Source organism: Sapajus apella, unplaced genomic scaffold (assembly GCF_009761245.1).
Source record: "Sapajus apella isolate SASKATOON/1434 unplaced genomic scaffold, GSC_monkey_1.0 scaffold6, whole genome shotgun sequence".
In the NCBI taxonomy this organism is placed as follows: Eukaryota; Metazoa; Chordata; class Mammalia; order Primates; family Cebidae; genus Sapajus; species Sapajus apella.
The window spans coordinates 24,320,930-24,345,237 of NW_022436946.1; the positions used below are offsets into that span (position 1 = coordinate 24,320,930).

At 39.3% G+C, this 24,308-nt stretch overlaps 1 long non-coding RNA gene across 1 annotated transcript in view; it reads left to right on the forward strand.

Annotated features, from left to right (window-relative positions):
• The window catches only part of LOC116549038, a 39,814-nt gene extending 18,389 nt beyond the window's left edge, over nt 1-21,425 (forward strand). The window contains exons 2-3 of the long non-coding RNA XR_004267680.1: nt 7,178-7,272; nt 21,234-21,425. This is a non-coding gene — a long non-coding RNA (uncharacterized LOC116549038). The remainder of the gene's footprint in view (nt 1-7,177; nt 7,273-21,233) is intronic.
• The last annotated feature ends 2,883 nt before the right edge of the window (nt 21,426-24,308 follow it).

Sequence of the window (24,308 nt, forward strand, 5' to 3'; positions counted from 1 at the left end):
TCAGGAGATAGCCAGCTCAGCCAACTCAGATGTTCCTGGACTAGCTGGGTTTTGACTGGTCTCATACATGATCCTATAATTTGTTCTGTCAATTCCTATTGTGGGTTTTCATGGTTGGGAGACAAAAATCATGTCTTGGGCAAGTGACACAATTCAGTTTTTCTCGTTATTATTTTTGATTTGGGGTTTTTCTTCACTGAGCCAACATGATGAAACCGTCTCTTCAAAAAATACAAAAATTAGGCTGTGCGTGATGGCTCACACCTGTAATCTCAGCCCTTTGAAAGGTGAAGGCAGATGGATCACTTGAGGCCAGGAGTTCAAGACCAGCCTGACTAATGTAGTCAAACCCCATCTCTACTGAAAATACAAAAATTAGTCTGGGTGTGGTGGCTCACGCCTGTAATCTCAGCACTTTGGAAGGTAGGCGGATCATGAGGACAAGAGATCGAGACCATCCTGGCCAACATGGTGAAACCCCATCCCTACTAAAAATACAAAAATTAGCTGGGTAGGTGGTGTGTGCCTGTAGTCTCAGCTACTCAGAAGGCTGAGGCAGGAAAATTGCTTGAACCCAGGAGGCAGCGGTTGCGGTGAGCTGAGATTGCACCCTGCACTCCAACCGGGGTGACAGAGTGAGACTCCAACTGAAAAAAATAAAATTTGCTGGGTGTTGTGATGGGCACCTATAATCCCAGTTACTTGGGAAGTTGAGGCAGGAAACTCGTGAATCTGGGAGGCAGAGATTGCACTGAGCTGAGATTGTGCCACTGCACTCTAGCCTGGGTGACAGAGAAAGACGTCGCCTCAAAAAACAAAACAAAGCAAAACAAAATAAAACAAAAATTAGCTGGGCGTGGCACATGCTTGCAGTCCCAGCTACTTGGGAGGCTGTGGTGGGGGATCACCTAAACCCAGGAGGTCAAGTCTGCAGTGAACCGAGATCGCACCCCTGCACTCGAGCTCGGTGATAGAGTGAGACCTTGTCTCAAAAAATGAAATAAAATAAAATAATAAAAATGTATCTTCTCACAGATCTGCAAGCTAGAAGTTGGAAATCAAGGGGTTGGCACAGTCAGGTTCCTCTGAGTTTCTGGGTGGAATTTGCCTGGCCTCTTCCTAACTTCTGGTGGTGGACATCAATCCTTGGCCTTCCTTGGCTTGCAGCTGCATTTGGGCAATTCCTGCTTCCGTCTCACAGGGGGTTATCCCTGTGTCATCACATAGTTACCTCCTTCTTATAAGAATAGCAGTCATACCGGATTAGAGCCCACCCTAATGACTTCATCTGATAACATCTGCCAAGACCCTTTTTCCAAATAAGTTCAACTCACAGGTAACAGGGGTTAGGACTTCAACATATGTCTTTTGGGGACACAATTCAACACAAAAATATCCCACCAAACAATTCCCTGTCACACTGGCGGGGTACCTGGCTACCAGGTTGAAATTTATCATTCATTAGCCAACTATCTTGTAGGTACAATGAGGCAGTTTGAATAGACTATTTAAGATATTTTCCATGTTTAATGTTTTATAATTCCAAAATTTTAGCATTCTTACAACAGTACTTCTTTCTAAGACCATGGTGGTCCTCTCTAATCACCAACAAATCTATACATGCCAAAACCTAAAGTCTGGCTACAGAAGCAGTGGGTGAAATGTTGCAGTTTCTCCGAGGCCGCCCCAGCAGAAGTGTCCTTTCCTCAGTGTCATTACCGTGAACGCCTTGTGCCAGGTCCTTACTTTCTCCTGCCTGGACTGTCACAGTAGCCTTTCAACTGACTTCAGTATCCTCCTCTAACACGTCACCCAGCAGCTGCTGCCAGAATGAGCTTTCAGAAAGTAAACCTGATTGAGTCACATTCTGCATAACACCCATTAATGGCTCCCCATGTGTGCTCTACAGGTCTGATTCCTGGATTGGCACCCAGGGCTCTGTAAGAGGGAACTGCTCACACAGACATATAGACTCACTTTACCCTCAGTAAGACTGAACCACCCGTTTCTCTCCTACCACAGCATTCAATTTCACCTTTCCATACCACAGTGCATTAAACTCCCTGTGTCTGTTGGGACCTTCTCTTCCCTGTCTTTTGTGCCTGGAGAGTTTCTATTGACCCCACAACATCCAGTTACATAGCATCAGCTTTAAGAATTCCTTCCTGACTACTCTAAAAAGTAACCAATCTCTCTTCTGTATCACTATTTAGCTTATATTTATTTCTATTTTTGTACCTATCATTGAATTATGATATTTGTATGTGTGTGTGTGTGTGTGTGTGTGTGCGTGTGTGTGTGTCTGTCCCTAAATAATAGAGAGTTGCTTAAGAGTTGGGAAGATGTCCCTATCTTTGAATTAGGGCCTGGACCTTCTTTATTCCCAGGTGTCACACACATAATGGTATTTGTAATAAAATAAAAATATTTTATTAAATTGAGTTAAGTAACTAGTGCTTGACAAGGAACTGAAACCAGCAGTCTGGTTCAAATGGTTTTTTTTTTAATGCCAGTTGCTTTTGAATTAATGAAGCAGTCGGACGTGCTTTGGCACAGCTGTCTGGCATACCTAGGTTAAGTTCTAATGCAAACAGCTGCGTTGCTGTCACTTGCTGTAAAACACCCACTTCACACAGGGCTGTGTGCTGTGGGGCCCATGGCAGGTGGCCAGGCCCAGGGCTGGCAGTTACCTGAAAACACTTGGGTTAAGTTTCTATCGCCATGGCAGTTAGGCAGCCACTTGTAATTATTTCCTTCGACTGGCAGCCTTGCTGTGCAGGCCATATTCCGACAGGGCTGGACTCTCAGGCAACTCTTGCTTGCCTCCTTAAATGTTTCACTGCTGAAAGCTGCCTTGTAATCTCCTGGGGGCTGCCTTGGAAATAGCCTAAGGCCGTGTTATAGGACTGTAAGTTATAAATTACCATGCACATTAATAAACGTGGAATCACTTGGGGGAAGAGAGCTCCAATTGGAGTCATCTTTGTGGGTGTGCTCACTTCCATTGTTTTTTTAAAATCAGTCTCTTTCTCATCATGCTGCAGAACTCTGGGGTGTGAAAGGTCAGATTTCTGTAAAGAGCAAGGCTATGGAAGCATAGCAAAAGAAAAGGGTAAAGCCATGGGCACTGTTAGGATGAGCAAAAGGAAGCACATGGGCCTCAGAACACAGCACTGCAGGATGGAAGAGGCTGAGGGCAGTGCAGAGCCCGGTTTTGGCTTTCGAAGGTGGCATGTTGAATCGGGATAGTCTCTCTGCTCATGTGAATCTCATATTCTCTGATGAAGGAAGCATACAGACGTCAATCCTCCTCCTTTATTTTTTTTTTGTCAATACAAGCATCTGAACCACTTCTACAATAGTGCTTTCACTGGGGATTGATTAGTAGCGTCCTATGTATATGTGTTTGTCTTGAATCTACAATTAGATTGAAGCTCTCTGAGAGCAGGATCCATATCTCACCCATTTTTGTCATACCTAATAGAGTTTCCTATGCCCAGTCTCACAAAATAACTTTCAAGATTGCAGAATCTTGAGTATGCATATTGCAGGTGTGAACCCTCACAACCCAGAGAAATGGATCTCTTAAAAGAAACCAAGTAATAATACAGATGTTGGAAGATAATCCTAATTTGGCAGGTGAAAAACCATCTATGGCTTTATAGTATTTCTGTCCTTGGCAATAAAAGTACAATAATTATGCAGTCATCAGAAGCATTGTAAGGAATGACCAGACTTTGGAAAAAAATAAAATTAACCACAGTGGATAAATGGGTTATTAGAAGGATGTGTGAAAAAAAGAGTTCAGAATATACTTTATTTTAAATGTGCCAATTTGGTGAGATCATGAACTTGTTGAAAAATCTTATTATAATGGCCTAATGAATGTAAGTCATCATGCTAGGCCTTATAAAGGGTTAAGAATCAGCAGGCGTGAGGGCCTGTTTCTGTAAGCTTTCCGTAATGCAATATAATACTATGAAAAGGAACCTTGCCCAAACGTAGGTCTCACTTGGCAAAGAGTGCTTCTCAGGTGGGCGGCACGGCTGTCTATGTACTAATAGGTCCCCAATGACATTTCTCAACTAAGAAAACTGACAAGATACAACAGGCTCAAGGTACCTACAAATCATTTCCTTCCTGCTGCAAAACGCCAGTGCCATCTTACTGCCTTTCGCACACACAGCAAATTGTTCTGGCATTCCATCATATTAGGAAGCTGCGTATCATAAAGGCCTGTGAGTTCATCCCACGAGATGTCAAATATATTGTAAATATTAGTGATGGGCCAACCTCAGAAGTGTCAGAGATTTAGTCTGGGAAAAGATCCAAAATTTTGTGAGCTTATGTAAACACTTTTGATCTTGAAAACTTGGTCTGCATATCTTGCAAGAACAGGTTCTCTTCCAAGGTTTATGGCATTATTTTGGTTTGGTGTACCTAAAACGAATTTTGGGGGGAAAATTTGCTATTTATTATTTTTTACATGTAGCATTCTGGCCAAAACAAAACACACCAGGATGTGTGTGTTTTATAAGAAAAATAAATAGATTTTCTTTTTGTAGAAAGTCACTTTTATGAAAATTGGACTAGATGTATTAATTGATCCTTATTTTACTAAAAGTAATTCAACATTTCTAGTGAATTATAATGCTTGCATTATGTTTAGAAGGAATAAAAAAATGCATTGAGATTTTCATGACAAATATTAAACAGGTGTGAACTGATTTTAAAACAAACACAATGCTGTGTTAACAATTGGTGTATTGCATTTAATTTACGCTTATTTGGACACGGCATTTTCTGTAACATCCACATACAATATGTGTGTTTATATATAAAGAGTATATCCGGTCTTACACTTATCACTGAGATCACATTTCTCAAGCCACAGTTATATGTAAACCATGGAAATGTAGGTTTTAAAAGAATAACCTACTAGATTTCAGTTTCAAATCTAATAAAGTCTAGGAGAGGACAGTGCAGAATTTCTCGAATTGTGTTCTTTGGGGTAATACATATGACATGAATAGTATTGCATGGAAATATATTTTGGAACTGTAGTCTAAGCACACTTCTTTACTATAAGACTTCTCATACCCTTTAAAATGCAATAAAAATTTAACTAAATTTTTGAAGTGGAAGATCATCCTGAAAGACTAGGTGTTCATGAACCAAATTCAGGGCATACCGTTTTAGTGGAAAGTGCACTGTAATTGGGGTAAGAAGATTCAGATTCATGCTTTGATTCTGCTGTTTACTTGAAGTGTGGCTTTGAGAAAGCTGCTAAATTCCAAAACATGTAGATTGGATGGGATGACCTGCAGTGCCCTTTTTCTTTAATATATTATTTTATGTTTCTACACTTGGGCTATATGTTGTTTTCTTTATTTCTTGGAGGCCTGGCATCTTTTCCTTTGTAGGCTTTTGATAACTATCGGTTAAGTTGATCATAGCCTTTTAATTTTTAGGAATAATTGATTCAGGCAAATTTGTGCTAGTTGTGTTATGTTAAACAAGTTATTTACTCTCTCTGAAGCTCAATTTCCTCACTTATAAAATTGAGGTATTTAATCATTGGATTTCAAGTCCTTCTGATTATTAGTTAATATTATTAATATTCATGTTACTACATGGATCTTTCTTCAAATAAAATCTTATGTAAAAGTCCAACATGTAACATAGATCAAAAGTGAAACCTCTTAACTCAACCAGAGGTGAGTTCCTCACAACTACACCAGCCATCTCCATCCTCCCCCATCCCAGCCTGTCCTGACTTTCTTCCTTGCCCCTGTCCTGAGGTGTCTCTAAGGAACTCCGCAGGCTCCTCGCAGCATAATCAGGACAGCACTGATACAGATAAGCTCAAAAGCTGCTTTGAGGTAAGCATCTTAGATTTTGCTGGAGAAACATAGAATTTTCATTTCCAGGGTAAATAACCTTTGGGGGAAATAAAATATAGTTAAACTCCTCACTACCTGAAAACAACAAAACAAAAAAAACTTACCCTTTCCATGAAGCAAACACAGTCTGAAGCCAATACAACAGAAACCAAGCATATACAAAACTTAAAAATGACAAGATCCAATTTTGGCTTCAGTAACATATTTGAAAATCGAAAAAGACATTTTTACTTCATTATGTGTAACTGAATAAAAATCCATAAGAAACCTCTATCATCCTTAGAATAATCTTTATAGCCAAGACTGAAATAATGATTGTAATTTATCATGGCTCAGTCGTCCCTCATCACTATAATTTTGTAATCAGTTTATGAATTACCCATGTATGCAAGGATGGCTAAACATTTAGTTTAGCGTTTCAATTAACGTCTGGTGAAATGCCAGTGAAAAAATATATCTGGGGGACAAATAGCTGCTGAAAAATCACCAGGGAGCATGTCAGTGTTGTTTTTACAAGATAGCTTACAGTTTTCTTCCTGATGTGTACTTTTAAGAAAACAGAAACAAGACTAGACTCTTGTGTCTGAATCAGCCTCTTGAAGGAAGACAAGCTCTTGGAGATTCTGAGATGAGTCTGCTGATACCACTGTAGAGAACAGCCTTGCCTGAAGTCAAGACACACGCAGTGTCCTCCTCAGCCCATATGTGCTGTGGGAATCAAGTTATATGTTTCTAGAGTCTCTGCCTTCCTTTCTCCAGACAGAGAGGTGTTCCAGCAGGACTGGTTGCATCATTAAAGCAATCAACTTCATCAAGCCCCATTTTCTCATCTGAAAATGACATCAAATTTAAGTTAGGAGCTTATTAATTTTTTTTAAAAAGTGGCATGGTGCCTTGTGGAGGATGTTATTTCCATATGAAAATTTGCACCAACTATATTTCAGCATTGGGCTACAAACTCAGAGAGAGGTATTATTATTAGGTCACTGTGGCATCTGGGAAAATGTTTTATTCTACAGGTTATGATCCTCAGATCATGTTTAAAGTGAAAGTATTAGATAGAAGAACAGAGAAAACACAAAGTTTGCAGATGCCTCTAAAGTGAGCAACAGACAAAAACAAAACCTATCCAAGTTTGAAAGTAAGTGGACAAGGTAAAGTGTTCTAATTCAAAGACAAAACTAACCATGTATATTAGTGCATTTTCTGTTGCGTATAACGGAATACCTACTACTGGGTAATTTTTTTATTTAAATGACATTTATTTCTTACAGTTATGGAGGCTGAGAAGTTCCAGTTTGAGGAGCCACATCTGCTGAGAGCCTTCTTGATGATGGGGATTGCTGAGGAGTCCTTGAGGCAGCCCAGGGTATCACATGGCAAGGGCACTGAGGGTGCTACCTCAGGGCTCTCCTCCTTTTCTTATAAAGCCACCAGTCCCGCTCTCATGATAATCCACTAATTCGTTAACCCGCTCATCTATTAACCCACTAATCCATTAATCCATGAATGAAATTAATCCATTAATGAGGGCAGAGCCCTGATGATCCAATCACGTCTTAAAGGTCCCATCTTTCAAGACTGCCACATTGGGAATTCAGTTTCCAACACATGAAACTTGTGGGACACAGTCAAACCATAGAACCATTTATTTGTAAATTTTAATCTGAAGGTGCAGAAAACCCCAACAAAACTCATGTTACCCTATAGTGTTTTATTCAAAGTACAATATAGGGAATTTAGATTGTAAGAGTAGAATGTGAGAACCTTTAGATAGTCTCCATGTCTGATTCAATGTTGGTAAATTATGCCCTTTCCTAGGCTTCATAACTTGAGAGAAACAGAATTTGGAGGGCATTCAAAGGTGATTAAAAGAACGGAAAAAAAATCTTTGGGAGAAAGGATTAAGGAAATGGGTGTGAATTTAAAAGAAAGTGAAAGGAAAAGCCCATTGAACATGTACATAGTTAAATAACTTTAAAAACTTCATTTCCGTTTCTTGCTCTAGATTTTATGGAGAATTTCCTTTCAATAGACAATCACTATTTCACAACATTTCCATAATCAAAGTGTAAGTAACCAAACACAGCAAATGAGTTAAAGTAAGTTCAAGAGGTACTAACTTTGGTTGTGTATTAAGTATTTATGTAGAACACGGAATTTGTAACTATCTAGTTAATGAGAGTTCAACTATGTTTATAACATGTTATGTATTTTGATGGTTGGGTCTGCTCTTCTATAATTATACTGTGCTCTACTCAGATTAACCTGTATCAGGTTAACTTCTTCATGTGTTGGTATCAATCTGCAACAGAGAGATAGAAGAGTAATTCAAATATTTACTTTACAAATCATATAATGAATTAGAAACAACTGATCTCTAAGAATTATTTAGATGAGGCAAGCACCCAAAAGAATTAAAACTAGTTTACTATGGATTTATGCAATAAAAAGGATGGGGAATGCTAATATGGGTAAGGATATGATTGTGGAGCAATGTGGCTCATGTCTGTAATAGCAGCGACACAGGAGGCGGAGGCAAAAGGATAGCCTAAGGCCAGGTATTTGAGACCAGCCTGGACAACATAGTGAGACTCTACCTCTACAAAATATTTTAAAAACTCAGCTGGGGGCTGGGCACGGTGGCTTATACCTATAATCCCAGCACTTTTGGAGGCCAAGGCGGGCAGAGCACCTGAGGTCAGGAGTTCAAGACCAGCCTGACCAACATGGAGAAATCCCGTCTCTACTGAAAATATAAAATTAGCCAGGCATGGTGGCACAAGCCTGTAATCCCAGCTACTCAGGGGGCTAAGGCAGGAGAATCACTTGAACTCAGGAGGTGGAGGTTGCAGTGAGCCGAGATCATGTCATTACACTCCAGCCTGGGCAACAAGAGCGAAACTCCATCTCAAAACAAACAAACAAACAAACAAACACAGAAAAAAACCAACTCAGCTGATCATGATAGCACATGCGTGTAGTCCCAGCTATTTGGGAAGCTGAGGTGGGAGATTGCCTTGAGTCCAGGAGTTCAAGGCTGCAGTGGGCCATGATTGAGCCACTGCACTCCAGCCTGAATGACAGAGCAAGATCTTGACTCAAAAAAAAAAAAAAAAAAAAAGGATATGTTTGTTAATCTTGGTTCTTGATTCTTGGTCCTTGGCCTTGAGCAAGCTGCTTAAAGTTTTCTGAAGCTTAGCATAGTCATCTGCGTAGTAAGGATCACACATAAATCTATAAGGTTATTCTAGGTAAATAAAACTCTTCATGGGATAGTTGAAAGAATTAAATGAGACAATTCCTGTAAACCATTTCAACCATCCTGGGATGCAGTAAGCACATAATAAATGTTAGGTATTACTATTATTATTGTTTGAGAAAGAATCTAACACAGTGCCCAGTGCCCAGTGCCCAGCACATAGTGGGATTCAAAAGTGTTAGTTAAATCAGAATGTAATAGGACAGACTGAAAAAAAAGTGGAATTCTTCAGCACAGAAATGGGAGTATGAAAAAGAAATACATTAGAAATATATAAAATCTTGATGGGAACTTTTAGGATAATTTTTTTTTTTTTTTTTTTTTTATAGAATCCATTTATTCTGGGGCCCCAAGAAAATCAGTCTGAGAAGATTGTGGCTACATATTTTTTATGGCTTCCTATTACTTTCTGTAGTCTTCTCAAGTGAATCCTTTTCTGGTTTAGAAAAAAAAAAGTGCAGCTCACTGCCATAGCTCATTTAATTTTACATAAACATGCTCTTTGAGGCTGAAGCAAATTCTGACTGATTTTCAATGTGACAATAAAATATAAAAACTGTTCTTGGAGTTATTTCTAAACAGAACTAGCATCAGAATCATCAGAATCATCAGTTTTGGAAAAACTGGATTCACCAAATGACTCTCTGGCCAACAACTGTTAGAGAATGATGTTAACACCACACGTGGAAAATGCCACGTTTTCTAGAATTTGATAATTTCGGTTATTGCAAATTACTATATTTTGTAAATACCTGGCATGGTAGTGGAAATATCACTACTAAAAACAGAATGCTGTAAATAGAATGATGCCTTTTGTTTCCAAAGCCAATGTACTAAAGCAATGCAAAATAATAAAAAAGAGAGATATTTCATGGCAAAATTATCTCAAAGAAAACACTGCAGCAGCAAGAGCAGTGAGAATTCTTGGGGCAGATGGGAAAAAGGTTAAACAGTAGCAACAACAAAATATCGTGGCTACCATAAGGCAATGCCTTTATGATTTATTCTTGCTTCACAGTTGTTTCTAAGGGTACTGGTGTTATTTGTTGGTTTTGGGATATATATATGCTTGTACTAAATTTACCTGGTATCACGATGTGGAGAAACCTGGCATTTGAAGTCTTTGAACACAGACTTAGAGATGTGTAATCTATATGGAATTCATTGGCAGTTTTAACTAGTGTGCATTTAATTTTTCTTCATTTTATATTCACACCAGTGTTCTTGTATAAAATTTTTTTTACTGTAATTGTAATTTTTTAAAAATTTGACTTTTAAGTTCAAATTTAAGGGGTACATGTATGGGTTTGTTACATAGGTAAACCGTGCCAAGGATATTTCTTGTACAGACTGTTTCATTGCCCAGGTATTAAGCCTAGTACCATTATTATTTTTCCCGATCCTCTCCCTCCTGCCAGCCTCTACCCCCTAATAGGCCACAGTGTCTGTTGTTGCCCTCTATGTAATCATATATTCTTGTCATTTAGCTCCCACTTAAAAGTGAGAACATGCAGTATTTGGTTTTCTGTTCCTGGGTTAGTTTGCTAACGATAATGGCCTCCGGCTCCATCCATGTTCCTGCAAATGACATGATCTTGTTCTTTCTTGTGGCTGCATAGTATTCCATGGCACGTATGTACCACATTTTCTTTATCCTGTCCACTGATGGACATTTAAGTTGATTCCATGTCTTTGCTATTATGAATAGTGTAGCATAACTTATTCATCCAATTACCAAATTCAGTTTTACATGTCAAAATGGAAAGAGATAAGAAGAATAAAAGAAAAACTTACTCATAGTACACATTAAAATAGAAAGCTCATTACCCAAAGATGCAATAGAGGATAAAAGTATAAATAGGTTGATGAAGGGCTCAATAAATAATAAACCCATCTGGGGCTAAAGGAAGGAGCTGGGGTGTTTGTAGCACAGTCCTCGCCTGCTGGGAGCTGCATTCCAGTTTGACTCTGGTACACCTCATGGAGGAATCCAAAATTATTTGCTTTTGCTCATGGAGCGGGAGCATTAGATAGCTGTGACAGATCACCTTAGACCATTTTTCCCAAAGAATGGAAGACTAAAATTTCCAGGATAGGTTATACAAGAACTCCTTGAGGGTTGACTCTTTAGTGGATGCTTTCCGAATACAAAAGGGCAGCTACCATTCAGGCAGCCAGTGCACTGCACAGCTTGATATAAGTTGACCTTCTGAATCTAAATGTATTAAGTTGACAGGGACAGGAATAATAGCAATATAAAAAGCCTTCCTCAAAAAAAAGAGGAATTTGAGCTGAAAGACACTGAAATGTTTCAACCAGCAAACATTAAGAAATGGCATCAACAATCTCCCAGGTCGTGGTTCATAATCTGAGTGGCTGTTTTAATCATAGGTTCACATGATGAATCTGACCAAACACTTATTTTAGAAGGAATATAAAAAGACTCAAAGAAGAAAGGAGAGGATGTTGAATTCACGATCCTTCTGCAGAAATGCTAATCACTTTGATAACAACAGTTGAGGGAGAGCAAGCAGAGATCAAAGCAGCCAGCAATGCAAATGAGAGAATTCGCTCCTCTAATTGGAGTTGGAGACAATTACATTTAAGAATTGTTTCCAAAGTGCTATCCTCATTTTTCCAGCAAGCCAGGAAAAGAAAGAGCAAAAACTAGCCGGTGCCTGTAGGGTTTCAGTCTGTAAAATATAGTTTCTTTGCCACACCTTAGGATTAACCTTCAACAATGTGGAAAGCAATGCCTGTAATGTATTTTTAAGCCTCCTACCCACAAAATCTTAATAAAAAGAACCACGCCAAGCGTCAGGACAAACAGTAGATAACCAAAAGCACTCCCATCAATCATTTGCATTCTGATTGGCTCTTAGGTCTTGTCTAGGTCATATTATGACTCCTTTATTAGTGTTTAAGGTCACTAGTAGACAGGCAAGTGCATCCTATCAGGAAGTGTAGTGAGTCTCAGGAGTGAGATATTTGGCTTTAGCAGGCACCATGGCTGTGACTCGGAAATCCAGGGAAATGAGTTAAGCTCAGTCAGACTCCAGGCGCCGCACTGCCTCATAGCAGATAGAATGAAGTAGAATAATAGAAGCTTTCCTGCTATTCTCAACATTAGGTTGAATTCCGGTCAGCCCTTCCAGCTCAATTTCTGGAGGCTTTTTTTTTTCTATTCAGCCCCCATGCTGTAGGCTGTAATTCACGTGAAGGGGCTCTAGTGAAAGGCTGGTCCCAAGTTCAGGCTGGACAGTGCCAAGGGAGCCCTCCTGCAGGAAGACAGATTGAGGGGCATGTGGACCATTTTTTGGTTGAGTGTGAAATTTAGTACCTCCATTGGGTTCTCAGAGAAATTACTGACTGGCTGATTTAGACCTGACAACCACACATAAACACAAATACTTACATTTGCACACACTCCCTTGCACAGTGACTAACTGCATCTGCTTAAATTCAGTGGAGAAGAAAAGAAAGGCAGCAATGGTCTCCCCCACCCACCAGGGAGCCCATGTTCTGGCAAGATAAGCTCTCAGCCTGTCTGGCTTGAGCTAGGCTTATTTTTTCCCCAATATGATTTCTATTAGAGGTCCCCCAAAATTCAGATGACCTCACTGGAATATGAATCAGCAGCCTGAAAACTTTTACTTTATGGTATAATGATAAAATGCAGCTGTTAAGCAAGATGGAGTATCTAGCATAAGTCACTTCAAAAAAGAAAACTTTATATTCCTTTAAACTGATAAAAGTACCACTAGTTATCACAAAGGCAGAGTTGTAAGTAATGAATACTATCGCTTTTTTTTTTTTTTTTTTTTTGAGACCGAATCTTGCTCTGTCACCCAGCCTGGATTGCAGTGGTACAATCTCGGCCCACTGTAACCTTCGCCTCCCTGATTCAAATAATTCTCCTGCCTCAGCCTCCTGAGTAGCTGGGATTACAGGCACACACCACCACGCCCAGCTACGTTTTGTATTTTTAATAGAGATGGGATTTCACCATGTTGGCCAGGCTGGTCTTGAACTCCAGACTTCAAGAGATCCGCCCACCTTGGACTCCCAAAGTGTTGGGATTACAGGCATGAGCCACCGCTTCCGGCATGGATTACTAACTTCTTACTTCTATGAATTCTTTCCATCTTTCCATTAAGACAGAAAAGCACCAGTATGTGCTGGGGGTTGAGATGGAATATTGCACTGTCATGTGAAGTACTGGAGTTTATATAAATGTTCATACATTTGATCTTTGATGGTGGAAACTGTTGAGGCTCAGAACATAATATTACAAAGTATGACGCCTTGATATGCCAAATATTTTGAACTGAAGGAAATTGGATGGGTTTCAGAAGGAAGTTCTCTCTGCTCTGTTGCTCTTCTGTCTCTCACCCCTTTTTCTCCCCCAAAGTGAATAGTAGAAATCAGATTTTTGTTTCCTCTAAGGTGGGTCACGGAAACCATAACCCTGCTTCCCAAAACCAGCCATAAAACCTAGACATATTACTCTAACTTCCCTCCACCTTTCTGTGTTAGAGCTGGCCATAAAGAAACTCTCTGACCTAGAACCAGGACCCTGATTCTAGCAGGGTCCTGCTCCATAGCCAGGAGGAAGGAATGCTGCACAGAGAGGCCAGGAAGAACCTGAACAGACAGGCCTTGCTGGTTTCCCCCCTTCAGTTTATTATCATTAGATCATAACTTTTGTGTCCAATCACATTTCTACAAGACTGATCAATCTTTATTGAACTGAATCATAAAAACAGACAGTTTTCCCTAGCTAGGCCTTTGTATCTTCTCTTTTGAAGGCTTTGATTAAATAAATGTATTATGTATTTTTTCTTGTTAACCTGTCTTTTGTTATAGGAGTGTTGATTGTGACCCTATGATGGATGAGAAAATATATCCCACCTTTCTGTTCTGCCAAAACAAATAATAATTTGAAGCTCAGGAGACTGTTTTTCTTGTGACTAGTGAGCAGGGAGCCCTTTACTTCTATCTGCTCAGTACCCACCCGTGTATACCTGAGACTGGTTCAGAAGGGCACAGCATCGTCAGGACAGGGGACTCGGCTGCCAGCTGTCAATGGGCAGGCAATGTATGAGTGGCTCTTACTAGGACAGGCTTGTGTTCTGAAAACCTCAGGGCCTAGCAGAGTGTCTGACTCAATGTAGGCGCTCACTAAATGTTTATTGAGTGACTAACGTGTGGAGAAGCTAACAAAGGCCATGATTACACATCACCAAACATTTAAAAGAAAGAACAAATATAGAAATACGATGAAAAATTTCCTATTCAGATACCTGGAGAGTTAACATTTTAAAGATTATCTGTTCTAAAAGACTACTTCTGGTGCCCAAATACGGAAACTGTTTTTGAAATGGTAGACTGAGTTTTCTTCGTCTTATGAGAGATATTTAAGCATTTTGTGGTCATTCTTTGAGAGACTTGGGGAAGTACCAAGGGCTGAGAAGACAGCAGAGTTTCATATTGGTAGAATTTGAACAGCATGAGCAGCTGAGTGTGTTTTTCTTCTGATACAGCAGGGCGTTCTTGAGTTAAGAACTTGTTTTGAAGTAATCATAGACAACACAAGTGATGAGAAAGCTCTGTGTGTGTGTGCTATAGGGGTGAAAGAGGTTGTGGAGTCATATGTGTGGAGCGCTACATGAAAGAAGTTTCACAGCACAGCTCAGGTTGCCTAGGGACATCCATTGTGGGCATGGACCCCAAGCCAGAATACAGCGCAGAGTATGTGGCCTTTGCTTAAGAGCAGCACGCACAGCCCCCAGCAACATGCCACCCAGGTCATTGCACTTTATCACACTCCAAAATCGTGACCCCAGAGAACTGAGAGCTTTGATGCTTGATCAAGTGTACATTTCTGGTCATTTGAAACTATGCCAGGTAAATAAAATATAACTTCTTGGCTATGGCTGGTGCTGTGGAGAGAACAAAAGGGCAGGCAGGGGAGATGTCTACAAAGACCTAAAAACCCATCAGCCATTTTGGACATCAAATATCAATTGCAAAGTACCAATTTGATGAGTTAAGAGTAAGTGAATGAGAACCAGATGGATTAAATTCCCCTTGAAATATGCATTGGATTAAAAATTAAGAGAAATTGTGCTAGACATGTGCATTGTTTCAATCACTAGCTAAAGTATTTGAAACAAAAGAGATATTTGACAATTTAGTGACAGTTCATCCACCTCTGGATTCTGAATTTGAATTTGGCTGCATGAGTAGTTGAAGAGAGTTTTACGTATATGAAACAGAAAAATGTGTTTTGGAATACCAACAGTGGACCAGAGGAAAAAAAATACATTCAATATGTATTTTATTTACTTGCTTAGGTAAATAAGTTAACATGAAATTCCACAGAAAATGTTCAAGTTACAAGTGGGTAGAAATGAACAGTTGCATGTGTGTACATATGAACTGGCCCAAGCACTTAATTAAAGATGCTCGATCATGTTTGACAAATCTTAATAGGTACTTAAAATGCGAACACACACACAAAGACATTTACATATCTGTGTGGCGCATCCTGACCCCGACGTGTTGATCAGCCCTTCAGAGAGTTGCTTTTCTTAGTGATTACTCACTGACACGTGACTCTCCACACAGGCTGCCTGTCCTGCTGCGACAGCAGGCAGGGCTGAGCTGCAGGCGCTTGGAGAACAAGATCCCGACATCTCAGTGCCCTCTGGCTTCCATGCATAAGCTGCTGAGTAAACAAAGGGACTCAAATTTTATGCCGAGTAGCTCAGTGGTGTTCCTACAGCAGGGTTTGCTCTGTTTATTTACTCTCAGTTCTGCAGAACTCCCTTGGGGCATGTTTGAGGCGGAGGCTCTGGATGCTCAGACAGTCCGTCTAGAGGTGGGGATGGCTTCATGAAACACTATCACCCTAATTTGGGTTTCTCTGTGCATTGCTCAGTCCTTTTCCTCAGAGGCTGTGTGCCAAGACAAATGTTCTAAGTGCGAGTTGTGAAACATCCAGCTTTGCAGTGAATTCACAGCTCACCATTTGCTATCTGAACTAGAGAAAGCGACTCATCTTTTGAACCTCAGTTTCCTCATCTAGGAAATGAGCCTAACAATATGACCTCACAGGTTGATGGTGAGAGAACATGAGAAAAGTGCCTGGCATGAGGTCCTGCTCCAGACATGGATGACTTCCACTTTATTAAGTGGAATAATCTTTTTTTTCCTTTGGTCAACAAACATGGCTGGCCAAAGTGAGTGACGCAATCTCACTGTCATATCCTCTCTTTGGTCACTGAGATCAACATGTAAATCCTAAAATTATACCAAGCACAGCCCCTAGAGTCACAGAGTTTTGACATCCCACCAACATTTCACTGGTTGCATGCGAACATTTGCAGTCTCCCAGTACTCTTGAGATTCACAGTCCAGATCAGATGAAATTCACTGGGTCATTAAAATGGGAAAGTAAGAAAAGTTTACCAATTTCTAGATTTAATTTTTTAATGATTCTTGATTTATTAGCCCCATATGTAAAATATACATAGGACACTAAAATCACACTGAAGAAAAAAATAGATAAATTGAACTACCTCAAAATTTAAAACTTCTGTGCATCAAAAGACGTAATCACATAAATGTGTATAAACACTATCTGTCAACTAAAAATAAAAAAAGGAAAAGAAAAAAGACGCAATCAACTGTGTGAAAAGGCAACCCACAGAATGGGAGAAAATATTTTCAAGTTATATATGTATCTGATAAGGAATTAACATCCAAACCATATAAAGAATTCCTACAGCTAAACAACAACAAAACTGCCACTTAAAAAAAAGTGGTAAATGACTCGAAAAGACATGTTCCTAGAGAAGATCTACAAATAAACATATAAAAAGATGCTCAACATCATTAATCATCAGAGAAATGCAAATCGGAACACGAAGAAATATCACTTCATACCCCTTAGGATGGTTATCAAAAAACAGAAAATAACAAGTGTTAGGATATGGAGGAGCTGCAACGCTTGTCCACTGTTGGTGGGCATGTAAAATGTGTAATGGCCATGGAAAACAGTATGATAGTTTCTCAAAAAATTAAAAATGGAATTACCAATAATTCCACTTCTGGGCATATATCAAAAATAATTAAAAGCAGGGTCTGGAAGCTATTTTTACAACCATGTTCATAACAGCATTATTCATGATAGCAAACAAGTATCCATGGACAGTTGAATGGATAAACGAAATATGGTATATGCAAAGAATGGAGTATTATCCAGCTTTGAAAAGGAAAGAAATTCCTACACATGCTACAACATGGATGAACTTCATTATGATAAATGCAATAAGCTAGTCACGAAAGGACAAATACTATATGATTCCACCAATATGAGGCATCTAGATTAATCAAATTCACAGAGACAGAAAGTAGAATGGTGGTTGCCAGGAACTGGGGGAAAAACTGGAATAGGAAGTCATTGTTTAATCGGTATACAGTTTTAGTTTTGCAAGATAAAACGGGTCCTGGAGATCAGTTGCACAATAATGTAAATGTATTTAACACTACTGAACTGTACACTGAAAAAGATTAAGATGGTAAATTTTATGTTATATGTATTTTATCCAATTTTTAAAAAATCTGTTTTTACAAAAGAGACTCTAGTGCCCTCCTGGAAATGCCTTTTCTAAAAAGCGATGAACCTCAAAAATATTAATATTCAACCTTAGGAAAAAGCATGGAAAGTAATGTTAAATTCCTGTTTTCAGTGTGTTTCCAACATGTTTATATGGCAAGAAGTAAATCCAGTTCAGAAATAAGGAATTAATAGCACATTAGTGAGAAAGGGAACCAGCGGTATACTTTACATTTGTTATCTTAAACCATCGAATTTCCATCACTAAGTATTACCTTCAGGCTATGGATATGACTCCGAAGCTTCTAGGAGGTATGGGCACTTGCTCAAAGTCATACAGGTGATAAGCTTTGGAAATAGAATTTGGACCCATTGCTAAAATGCATTGTTATTAAGGAGAGAAGTGGGCCTGGTTAGACCTCAGTACAGTCATGGATAACAAAGGCTGGCATTTATGAACAAATTGGGAATGTAAATGAAAGACAAGCCTCTGGGACTTTGTGACTTGATGTTAGGGAGACCAAATATATAAACTCTAGTGCTAGTTTATCAGGAGTCATCCATGAGATGCTGTGAGACATGGTCAGTGTGTACGGTAAGTCACCTGTTGCAAACATACTGCAAAACCAGGCCTGGAGCTCTGGTCTTCCAGCTGAGACTCTCAAGCTGGACCCACCAATTCTCCTGGGACTTGGTCAATTTGAATAACCAGGGATAATGGTCAAGATGTGGGCTGTGGAGCTAGATTGTCTGGATTCTGATTCTGTGTCTGACACTAACTGTATGATTCAGGGAAAGTTTCTTAACCTCCCTGTGTATACTTCTTCATCTATAAAGTGGTGACAATAAGAGCATCTTTCTCATAGATGATTTGAGGATTAAATAAATCATTGTATATAAAGTGCTAAAACAGCTTCTACCTAGCACATAACAAACCCTGGATGAGTGCAAAATATTATTTTATACCAATTGTTAGAGACACATCACAGGTCAGGCATGCCTCCTAGGAAATGCTTTGTCTTTGAGATTGCCAAAGAACAAATGCATGTATATCACCAGAACAAATACATTTAACATGTAAATTATGCAACTTGTAATGCATATAAAATTCTATATCTTAAGCAAATAAAACAAAGCCGAAACCATAGTATACAGACAATTTTTAAACATGCCTACACACAAAAGCATATACTTAAATTTTCGATGAAACTGCAATGTTCCATCAGTTTTCTTCGGCATTTCTGAATCTGTGCTTGACTTATAGATCAACTTCTCTCTCAAAAGCTAGAGCAGGCTGTGGATAACTCCGAAGGTTGTAGTTTGTTCCCAGTGTACCTTGGGAGTTAGCTCTAGTTTCTGTTCAGTCCAGGCCAGGTGATGTAGTACATCTTTTCCCAAGAGAAGCCATTACTGAGGATTTTCTTACACAGCAGCAATGCTCCTTCCCCTCCATCCTCACTTCCCACTCCAATTCCCCTAAGAAAAAAGGGCAATGAAATCACCCAAGTGAACTTTTGGTTCTACCAACCAACTAATCGAGCCCCTTTGGTGGTGGTGGTGATAAATGGTGTGTGTATAGTTGGGCTGTATTTACAGATAATTGTCCACCAAGAGAAGAAAAAGAATTCTGGGACTAGCGGGGTATTTAAGGTTTTTCAATGTTGCTCATTTTCACTCTCAGTTCTCTATTATCTATAAAAATAACCATTATTCATTGGACCCTTGCTATTTCCCAGATACTATGCTAGGGAATCTATAAATACTATATCATATACTATAATAACACTATAAGATAGACTTAATTACTTCCATTTGCAGTTCAGAACTGAAGCCTGAAGAGTTTAAATGACACAGCTTGTGAGTTCTGGAGTCATTGAGTCATGGGGCCAGTTATCTGATTCTGAAAATGAACTCCTAGCCTATATGCTCTACTCATTCCTAGAATATTCTACAGTCATTGACAGGATTTAAAATGAGTACAGAAAGTAGATCTCCAGAACAAAAAAATGTATCGAAATCTCCAAAATAAAACAAATTGATTATCCTAAGTAAAAAGTTTTCAAAGAAAGTAAAATGACATCTTATATAAGTTAGGGGAGAGGAACCACAGAATTAGAAGGAAACTTAGAGGTCATTGGATTTATGCTTCATCACAAGAAACTCGTATGAATGCTTGCCAAGCCTCTGCATGAATACCCTCAGCACTGGGGAACTCAGTAGCATGTGTAGAGCTGACTCTGTTACACAGCTAGGACTGCTGGAAAGCTCTTGTTCCTTTTCAACGTATATCTATTTTCCCAGGCGTCCTTCCACTTTTTCTGGCTCTTGTAGGGCCACAGAGAGTAATGTAATCTATCCTCCACAAGGCAATCTCGATTTATCATTTCCACTTTGGTCTTCTTACATGACTCAAACATGAATTACTCCTGGCATAATTGGAGTTGGTGTAGCATAGAGGAAAGCACTTGGGTTTTACAGTCAGGAAGTTTGTTCCAATTCTGGCTCAATCACTCATTATTTATGAAATCCTAGGGAAGTTACTTAACTTACTCAGGCTTTAGTTTCCACATCTTCATAAAGATTTTACAGGCTAATTCTGAAGGTTAGGATGTAATGATACGTTCCTAGCATGTAGTAGACCACTCAACAAATATTAGCTGTTATTATAAGTTAACATTTTCTCTGGTAAAGAAGTCATGCTTTTTACTGATGTAGGTTATTCTCAGACTATTGGTTAAAATAGAAGTTCTCTAAGTCAGAATACATGGGCAAGTGTCCTGTGGTATGTTTAAGTAATATAAATAAAGCAGGTTTTTCAGAAAGATGTTAGTATTATATTTGTTATTGTTGGTATCATGTGTGTGTGTTTGTGTGTGTCTGTGCATGTGTGTGTTTGAATTTCTTCAGATATATTTAACGAACTTATTATGGTTGGACAAGTGTCCAAACAAAATTGGGATCCTATGTGGAGTATTTCAGCTAAGGTCAAGGTCCTAAACTCCCTAATAATCTGAAATCTCTCCTTACAGAATTTCAGATAATGGTTGTCTTTTGTACGATTCTACCTAGGTTAGTGTTGGGATGGTAGTGGTGTCCCCAGACCAATTTTATAGAACAGAAGTTTCTTCAGTTAAATGTCTTTCCTTCCTTAGAGCTCTGTGCTTATTTCCCAGGCAACCTCACAGTAAAGCATGCCATTGGGATAGAAACAGGTCATTTTCCTTCTAAGATATGTTATCATCTTCTTCCATAGTAAAGGACCTACCAGGGACAGGTGACTCTCCAGTGACGACTACACTCACAGATCTTCTTGCAGCCATGAGTGGTCATGTGACTTGGCTCTTGCCAATGGAATTTGAGCAGAAGTGAAGTGTACCACTGGTGCCTCACTTGCTTCAGAGCAATTCCTTGGCCTTGAACTCCTACTCTTTCCCTCTTTCTCCAGGAACTGCGAAGACTAGAGTGACCCTGGATATCTCATCTGGAAGATGGTAGCACTGCCATCAGCCTGGGTTTCCAAATGACCTCATGGATCACAGCTACCATGGCCTGAAATGCTGACCTTGGAGTTGTTATAAGAGAAAAATAAACTTCTTTGTTCTTCGAGCCACATCATTATCAGGTCTCTTCTTAAAGCCACTTATCCACTTGTTCTATCTCATGCAGCTCTGAAATTCTGTTTTGTTTCTGGAGTCAAAACATTCATTTGTTTCTTCTTTATTCAACAGGAATCAATTACTGGGGGCTCATGCCAGTTGTCCTGGTGCTTGAGGAAGTGAGGCTATGCGTTCAAGGCCAACCTGGGCAACATAAGAACTTCTCATTCATTAAAAAAAAAAATCAATTATTTATTTTATTGAAGCCACTGTTCCAAAGAGAAGAATAGGAAAAAAAATTAGCGTTATGGATCTTTTGTCCTGGGAACAACACAGAGTGGAGACTATTGGAATTTTCAATAAAGTTCCTTTCCTGGGCAGTGCCAGCCCACTCCTAATTTCCAGACTTGGTTAAGATTAGACCAGGGTGCTGAAGAATCAAAACATCTAGATTTTTTTTGCCTCATTCTGCTGATAGCCCCACAGAAACTACCCCATAGAGTTTCTTGCTTGAGGTTTCAGACAATTCTAGTATGTTTTATCAGAATACACTCTGTATTTCATCCAACCATGTAGCCTTTGGCTCCTACCTCAAGCATTAAGAACGGACCATTTTGGTATGGAAAATTATCAGTTTTTGGGGAAAAGCCCCTATTTCTCTGATCTGTGCTCTGGATTTGGCAGCTTCATAGGCTTTCGTAAAGAGCCACAACTGTGAACCATGGTGTGCTGTCATTATCTCTTTGAAGCATGGTGTCTTGTCATTATCAATGCTCTGTGCATTGGAAATCCTGTGTGAGACTGGCAGGGGATAGACGGAATGAAGAAATCACATTCGCCAGAATGAGCTGCTCAATTTCCTTAAGTAAGGAGTGTGTCTAACATCCAGTGGTTTCCTTCGAGAGTGCGTGCTTTCTTAACATACGGACAAGATTAGTACATAGACAGAATCACTGTCTACAGATCCTAGGCTGCTTTTCAGAGGCAGCTTTAATCTTCCTAATTGAATTAGCTTTTCTAGACCTGCGCAAAATGTAAATCATGATGTAAAATAATAGGACAGCACATAATCTCATTGCAATATTTTGTAATCACAATTAAATGACTAAAATCTATTAAACTCAATCATTTTAAACTAAACTTCTAATCTTCCCCATTGCAGGTGATGGCAACTCCAACTTTACCATTGCTTAGGCCAAAAACTTGATGTCATCCTTGACTCTTCTTTCTCTTGCATCTCACAAGCAATTCATCAGAAAATCCTGTCAGCTCTGCTGCTTTCAAAATTTATTGAGAATATGATTCCTTTGCATCACCTCTACTGCTACCACTCTGGTGGAGCTGCCAACATCTCTCACATAGATTAAGTCACACACACACACACACACACACACCCCAGAGTGTATTCTCAATCAAATTGATCTTTTTAATAGGGAAGTAAGATCATTGAACTCCTCTGTCCAAAAACTTTCAAATGGCTCTTCGCTTTTCTCTGAATATAAGCCCAAGACCATACAAGGACCTGTAAAGCCCCCATTACCTTCTGACCTCATTGCCTCCTACTCTGCTCTCTTACTCAGATCCTGCCCCAGTGGCTTCCCTGTTGCTCCTGGGGCACATAAGTCATGGTCTTGTCATTTGCTTTAACTCTTTCTCAGTGTCCTTTCCTTGATGTCTGCTTGGATATCTCCCTCACCTTCTTTAAGACTCGGCTGACATATGCCGAGGAATGAAATTAGACCTTTACCTTTTACCATATACAAAAATTAACTTGAGATGAATTAAAAATTTAAATGTAAGACCTCAAATTCTAAAAATTATAGAAGAAAATGTAGGAAATACCCTTCTCAGTGTCAGTCTTGGAAAAGAATTGATGGGTAAGTCCTCAAAAGCAATTGCAGCAAAAAAATTGACAAGTGGGACCTAATTAAACAAGAGGCTTTGTGCAGCAAAAGAAACTAGCAACAGAATTGCCAACCTACAGAATGAGAGAAAATATTTGCTAACTATGCATCCGACAAATGTCTAATACCCAGAATCAATAAGGGAATTAAACAAATTAACAAGCAAAAAACAACCCCATTAAAAAGTGGACAAAGGACATGAATAGTCAGTTCTCAAAAGAAGACATACAAGCAGCCAACAAACATGAAAAAATGCTCACCATCACTAATAATCAGAGAAAAGCAATTAAAACCATAATGAGATATCATCTCACGCCAGTCAGAATGGCTATTATCAAAACGCCAGAAAATTAACAGGTGCTGCCAAGGCTGCAGAAAACAGGGGACACTTACATACTTTGAGTCGGAATATAATTTAGTTCAACCACTGTGGAAAGCAGTTCGGAAATTTCTCAAAGAGCTTAAAACGGAACTACCATTTGACCCAGCAATCTCATTACTAGGTGTATACCCAAAGGAAAATAAATCATTCTGCAAAAAAGGCTCATGCACTTGTATGTTTTTTTGGCAACACTATTCACAATAGCAAAGACATAGAATCAACCTAGATGTGTATCGGGGTGGACTAGATAAAGAAAATGTAGTGCATGTACACTGTGGAATTATGTAGGCATGAAAAAGTAAAGCCATGTCTTTTGCGGTGACATGGATGCAACTGGAGACCATTCTCCTAAGAAAATTAATGCAGGAATAGAAAACCAAATACCACATGCTCTCACTTATCAATGGGAACGAGTACATGTGGAGATAAAGATGGGAGCAATGGACACCAGGGACTGCTGAAGGGGGTTTTGCGGGGGGCAGGGGACTGAGGAGCTGCCTGTGGGTGCTGTGTTCACTGCCTGGGTGACCAGATCGATCATTCATACCTCACACCTCAGCATCACGCAGTGTTCCCATGTGACAGACCTGCACATGTATCCCCTGAATCTAAAATACAAGTTGAAATTACTTTTCAAA